The sequence below is a fragment of the Erithacus rubecula genome (assembly GCF_903797595.1).
Source record: "Erithacus rubecula genome assembly, chromosome: 3".
Taxonomy (NCBI): domain Eukaryota; kingdom Metazoa; phylum Chordata; class Aves; order Passeriformes; family Muscicapidae; genus Erithacus; species Erithacus rubecula.
The window spans coordinates 16,159,422-16,166,638 of record NC_136689.1 but is presented as its reverse complement, the minus strand read 5'-3'; positions in this window follow the sequence as shown (position 1 = coordinate 16,166,638).

Genomic DNA, 7,217 nt, shown 5'->3' with positions numbered 1-7,217 from the left:
AACTCATTTTGGGTACTTGGGAGCAAGTAATTCCTCTCTGTTGCACTCACCCTGCCTGGTGGGAGGCAGTTCCTCTGCCTGCAGGCAAAAATGAGCCAATGAAAGCATAATTAATAAAGGCTAAATTTTCACCATTAATGTATAGTTGATGTAATTCACTCAATTTGCTTACTCTGTTGTTTTATTTTACTCAGGCCAGACTTTCCTGTTTTTTCAACCTATTTTTAGCACAGCAGAAGTCAAATTGGATGCCATGGCTATTTCCATAGCAACAGGCTATTCTAAATCTTGATTAGGATTTCTTGGCAGTGCTGTTTTCTCAGTGTATGTTTTTTGAAGAAGGAGGCTTTAGTCAAGCACAAACCTTTAAAGAAGATGTACACCAAGAAAACAACTGTAAGTGCATGTAATTATTTTCTGGTAAAGAACACCAGAATTTAGTAGGATGTGTTTTTATAGGATTTTTGAACACAGGACTGTGAGATAGCATGTACACTGAATATATCGCACAGTATGTGGTTCTAGAAGATGAGTAAAAGCATCAGCCTCAGGAGAACACTTGTTCCTTCATGTTTAATCCACACACCTTTCCCCCAGTTGGTGTGTCACAGTGCTTTGTGTCTTTCTGCACAAGGGATTTTTCCAGTGTTCAGGCTCCTCTTTTGAATCAGATGTGTTTTCACCAAGGCTCTCTGGCCTTTAACTGGGGACCAAAGGGAGATTAAATGCTTCTGGAGTCACTGAGCAGGTGCTCAGTTTTGTTTGTTTTCTTCTCCCCCTGTCTCTACTTTTCTGACTCTTTCAGCCTCTATGTGTTTAATTCACTGGAAGTGCAGCTCTCAAAGGGGTTAAGGAAAGGATATATACTCATTAAGCACTCAGTAAACTTGTGACTAGAGTTGCTGATGAACTGGCATGATCTCTGTAATAATGTGTAAAGGTTTCAGGAGCTTTCAGATTAATCTGAATTAATCCTAAGAAATAACAGAAGAATAACAAAGCCACAGTGAACTTACTGCAAATAGTAGCATAAAGGCCAGAAATTATTTCATTTGGTTATCTTGTATAAGCAAAAATTTTTCATTTATTCTAGCTGGTAAATTAATATGAGCGTGATGATCCTCCAGGTTCCAATCAGTTCTGTGCTGGCAGGGTAGAGCTGCAGAGCTGGGTCTGGGTAAGTTATAAAATAACTAGTTTTGACCGCTTTGTCAGGCTGAACACTGCAGGTTAACTTCACAGAAAGTCCCTATTTGGTTAGCCTGATCATTGGTCATAATGTTCATGCTCACCACAAATGGAAAAAACATATAAGTATGTATCTGTCAGACAGACCTTATTGGACACAGGATCCACTACTACATGGTAAGACACTTGTCACTTTACTACTTTTTCAATTCTTATATTTGTATTTAAATAATCACTGTAAAATGTGGGAAAGTGTATTTATAGTTCAACACTTTCCTGACAAGAATGGTGGTAGTGGCCAGATGACAACCACAGGCAGCCCAGAGCCTTGCCCTGAGCAGTACCCAGCAGCTAGAGAGCAGTAAAAATACAGGGCAAGCTTGCAATAATATCTTCCATCTCTACCATTCCAGCCTCTGAAAAATCACACCTCTGAAACTTTTGGAGAGAGAAATAAATATATATTTCATTCTTGTCAGTGGATTTTTCTGCGAGGAATTTGCGTTATTGGTCCTGTGGAAATGACACTTAGAAGTCATAATTCTGCAGCAAGGAATAGCAGTTTTACTCTACATCATGGGGGAAAAAAGCCCTTATTTGATTTGCTTTGGGCCTGTGAATTTTTCATCTGAAGTCCATCTACTCTTTCCTCACTGTAATGTTCATCTTGTCCAGGACACTTGTGCTCATAGAGAGTAACTCCTTCCTTTATTGTTAAACAAATGCATTCCAGTGTAATTAGTGGAAGTTGCATTATATCCATAACCATCATATTCCCCTTTCTCTAAACTTTTTTCAGTTCCATTATGTTTCCTGTGGGCAGAAATCTGTAGACCAGAACTATCTAAACAAGTGAAATTCAAATACATCGTACATTGCCAACCAAGTTTGCTGGCTTGTTCTCTGTTCCTTTCATGTAATTCCTCATGTTTGGTTCTTTGACTGCTGAGCTTTGAGCTTGCTATTTTAATATGATACTTACGGGCCAAGCTTTTGTTTGTCAGGCCACACAAATTTTCATTGTGCTTTATATTTATCTGAATTTAACCTGATTTCCCTTTTTTTTTTTTTTTTTTTTTTTTTTTTTGCCCAGTCCCTCATCACTTTCAAGTTCTTCTGCTGCTCTTAATAGCCATCCCTAGTTGTTTTTTTTTTCTATCTGAATAACTCTGAATAACTCTATGTCATCAGCAGACCACATCCCCTCCCTGCTCATTCCATTTCCATGTTGTCTATGATTATGCTGCACAACTCAGGCCCCACTTGTAATCACCTCTTCTGTTAAACTGGTCACTTATTCTCTTTTTTGTACCTTGAAACCAATTAATATGTTCAGGCCAGAGCCATCTTTCTTCCTCCCTTGCAGCTGAACTACTTTGACAAGCTCATTGTCCAGTGGTTGTCCAGGAACATTTGGGTGTCTAAATACACAACTCCATGCGTGTTGATGTCTAGATCTATTGATGGTTGGAAATGATCTGATTTCATCAAGCTGTTGCAGTTTCCTTTGCCCATATTTGCTCCCTAACTTTGCTCACTGGCCCTTCGTTATGTTTTTGCACATGTTTTGTATCTAAGTGTCACCAGTACAGTTTGATGTCTGCCAACAAGGACCCAGAGCACAGGTGGGTTGGGGCATGTGCTGTGCAAGATCACTGAAGGTAAAACAACATGAGCATTACCAGGGCTCTCATTTCACACCTTTCTCATTTTTGAAAGTGTTTCTAACACTTGTGTTTTCATGAACAATATGGGTACAGATCCTAACACACACTTGCCCATTGCTGACAACTGGATAAGTTATTTAATGAATACAGTAACTGTCATGTTGGAAAAAGGAAAAGGGTGTCATGTTTTTAGACACCCCCAGAGCCACCATCACAGCCACCCCTGCAGGTACCCTTTCAGACAGCCCTGCCTCCCCCCAGCCACACACACTGAACAGAATGTGTTTTAGTATGAGAGGAGGGAAAACACAGACTGAAACAGAACAGCCACTGCCAGTCAAATCACCCTCCAAGCTGTTATCCTTCCCTGAAATGGTGATGCTCTTACACAGCCTAGGGAGATTTTTTAATTGGTGTTTCTCACAAAACCATTATTCAGGTTGTGGATACCTGATAGCAGAGAGGGACAGACTGTGCTGATGGCAAAATGTGGGCTGTCCACCAGCAGCTGGGGAGAGACATGACACAGAATTGCAAGTTAAAAAGCAGTGTCTTTATTTTCTTCTATTTTTCATGGTGAAAACAATTTGATATTATATGTAGTAAGTGACACTAAAACACTATTTTCATTTTCTGTCAACAGACATTTCCCCCACAAAGTCTTTATTTTACAAAAACAGGAGGAAAAAAAATCAGCCTTCTGTCACAATTCTCTAACATTTTGTAGTCAGCTGCTTGATGACACCATTACATGCCAGCCCTTTTGTGAGCAGGGATTTTTGTATATCATAGCCAGTGTTTATATTCTTGCATTAGTCTATTTGGGGATAGAACATCTTTGCAGGATTTATGAAGGAAAAGGATCTGTGTGAAGTAAATGAGTTCCCATTCTTGTTGAGTCATGCATAAGATAAGGTCACAACAAGACAAAATAGGGTCACTTTCAGATAAAATAAATGCAATAATATCAGCAGAGATTTTCTTTGATTAAAGATATCTTCTAGAGGAATTAAGTGATGTTATGAAAGGGATTTCCAAATATAGTTGCAAGATAACCTTTACTGCACTGCTTTTATAGCTATCAATTAAATTACATATCCCCATGAAATTTAATATGTCAATTGTAATAGCTTTGTAAATCTTAATGTTCTTGCATCTGTAGTTCAAGAGGTAAATTCATGGCAAAAAAGAGGACATACTCTTTCCTACAGGAGTATCTGATACTCCACAGACATGCTAAGTGTAAAAAAACATAAGCTTTTGCACATACTATGTACATATATGCATGCAAATACATGAAAATAAGTTAATCAAAACCTTGTTCTTCTTTAAATGTGCTGCTTCCATGGTGCTCTTGTTGAATTAGGGGATTAATTCTGTTATTTGGGGGAATATGGTCTCAACACTGTTCACATCTTCCTTTGGTCATAAGCTCAGCATAAACTAGACAGATATGGACTCTTGAAAGCTAGTGTACTTTCAACAAGAGAGAGAAATTAATAAAGAAATAGGTGTCATTACCTGCTTAGGTTTATATTCAAAAGACAGAGTCCTGAGCAAACCAAGCTATTGTTTTTGGAGAACTGCTCAGTGCCCAGGGTGGTTTTGATGGTTTTGGTGCCTCATTTCTTTTCCCTACCCTGGGTACTTCAGCCCCTAGGGGTTAAGTGTGGCCTCCTAGCCCCACACATTTCAGATGGGGCTGGCCCTCATCTGCCCTGCCAGAGCTGCTTTTGTCTCTGTGTTCACTGACAGGAGAGTCAGGTGATGTGGTGGTGTGCTCCTGTGCTGCCTTAATAAGTCCCCTGTCTCAATCTACCCAAGGAAATCATCATCAGTTTTCCCTTTCCCTAAAAAGGACCTCTGGCCAAACTTTAGGAAAATTCAGCATACACCAGAAAATACACTTTGTGAGAGTGACACAATGCAGTGAGTCTAGCTATATTGCTTTGCTCTCCAGTAAACTTTTATTATTATGTCATGGTAACCTGGTGTGCTGCTTTGGGATGGGGTGGAGGTAATTTCCTTCACAGCAGCTGGTACTCTTCCCACAGCAGGGTTGTGGTTTAGATTTTGCTGAACACAGAGTTGACAATAGAGAGATGTTTTTGTTATTGCTGAGCAGGTCTTACACAGAGCCAAGGCTTTTTCTGCTTTTCCTATGGGCACACTGGCAAGGAAAATGGGGGTGAATGAGAAGGTGGGAGAAGACACAGCTGGGACAGGTGACCCAAACTGACCAAAGGGATATTCCAAACCATATGACATCCTGCTCAGTATATCAAGCTGTTGGGAAGCAGGAGGAAGAGGAGTACATTTGAAATTATGGCATTTTTCTTCCCAAGTAACCATTGCACATGACGGGGCCCTGCTCTCCTGGAGATGGCTGAACACCTTCCTGTCCACGGGAAGAAGGGAATTAAATCCTTGTTTTCTTTGTTTGTGTGCACATCTTTTGCATTCCCTATTAAACTGTCTTTATGCCAACACCCCGAGTTTTGTTGGCTTTGCCCTCTCAATTCTCTTCCTGATCCCTGGTGGGGGAGTGGGTGAGCAGCTGTGTGTGTGGTTGCTGACTGGGGTTAAACCACAGCACCTGGATGGGACAATACAACTTCTTTATGCTCACTGATCCCATGCATCTAACTAATTTTTCTTTCAAAATGCTGGTGGGGACATTTATTCTCCAAGACTTGCATCATGGAAGCAATTGAAGCAATATACAATATTCAACCATTACCAAACTTGTTTTAACTTTGGTGAGTTGTTGAACATCCCCACCATAAATTTTATGGCAACATTTCTCCAGAATAATGCAGATATCTCAGGTAAATGCTGCCACTATTATGATAGAATCTTTTATACTCCTACAATCTTAGCAGATTTATTATTTTCTTCCCTCAAATCTTCACAGTTTACTGTATGTGACAAATATAAACCCAGAAGACTGACCCTTCATAAATGCCAAGCAAATATAAAACATTGCAATGCCTTTTGCAAACACATCAGTCACTCATTTCTCAAGGCTGCAAGTTTTTGATTTAAGTTGTTGAAGTCTTTCCTACTTCTTGTTTTCTGTCTCCTTTGCCAGGTTTAGGATTGTGTCAAGCCCCAAATGAGTCTGCTCTGCTTGCCCTACTCCTCCAAAAAATCACCTGCTTCACTTCAATGGGAACAGACTATTTGGCTTTTGTGCAGTTATCCTGCTCCCTCCAGAAGGTCCTGGCACATCACAATATACCTTCACTAGGCAATAGTCAGCTAAGAGGATGTGACTTCTTTAATTTTGCATGCTAACCTCAGACCCCAGTACTTTTTTTGGGTATATGGTTTTCAGTGTTTCTCCCAATTGTAAGAGATTACTTTCTACTAAATCAAAATTCAGCAAATTATGTCCAGGATACCCCAATTCAACAGAATGTTCACACCAAATTCAGTCAAAAGTTGCTCCTCTTCAGTCTGATAGAAATGTAAAGAGCTGATGGCACATGTTTTATAATAAAATGTGACACAAATCAATCTGTTCAGTGTCATGTTTGACTTCTGGATTCTGATCTCCCAGATGGCATTGATCACTCTGCATCCAGCAATTCAGTATCAATCTTTCTGACATTCTGGGGTCTCCATAGATAGAGATATCAATGCTCTAATTTATCAGACTGACATTTCTTCTGCTATGAAACAAAAAGAAAAGGAAGAATTGAATGCCAGTGCTCATCAGAATAGTTATTTCTGATTCAGTCCTTGACTATCCAGAGCATAAATATAGTTGCTTCATGTAAGAGCAAGATGTATTGCTTTTAGTTTTGCATCTAGGGAACAGATCATTCAATTCCCATTGCGTTTAATTTTACCATAGGGAAAAACTTAATGTGAGTTATGAATAAAATCATTATAATCATGATTATTAAGCAAGATGAGAATAACATTTGCCAGGAACTGAGCAATTTCAATTCCTTGGCTTCATATTCTATTTACTGAATAATAATGTCATTTGGAAAACAAATGAAGACTAAGAATAGTCTTGCTAAAGAGAAGACAAGAACTGCTATTAGGCAACATTTTCTTTCAGGTTGTTAGAAATAATATTCCATATGTTTCAGCATTTCTAGTGTTGTAAATATTTTTCTTTTTACATAACTGACTTAAACCATATGTTCTAGAGATGAGCCAGATCCTGCTATTATCTCAAAATTGCTTAAGTCTTAGTCCATATCAAAGTGTCATGCTGTTGGCCATGGGAATCACAAGATGCAATTTTTCCTGCTTCTTGAGGACCCAGTGCTGATTGTTATCAGAGTCAAGGTTTCTCCTGGACTGGGGCATTTCTGTGCCATGCTCCTGGTTGTGTATCCACATTAC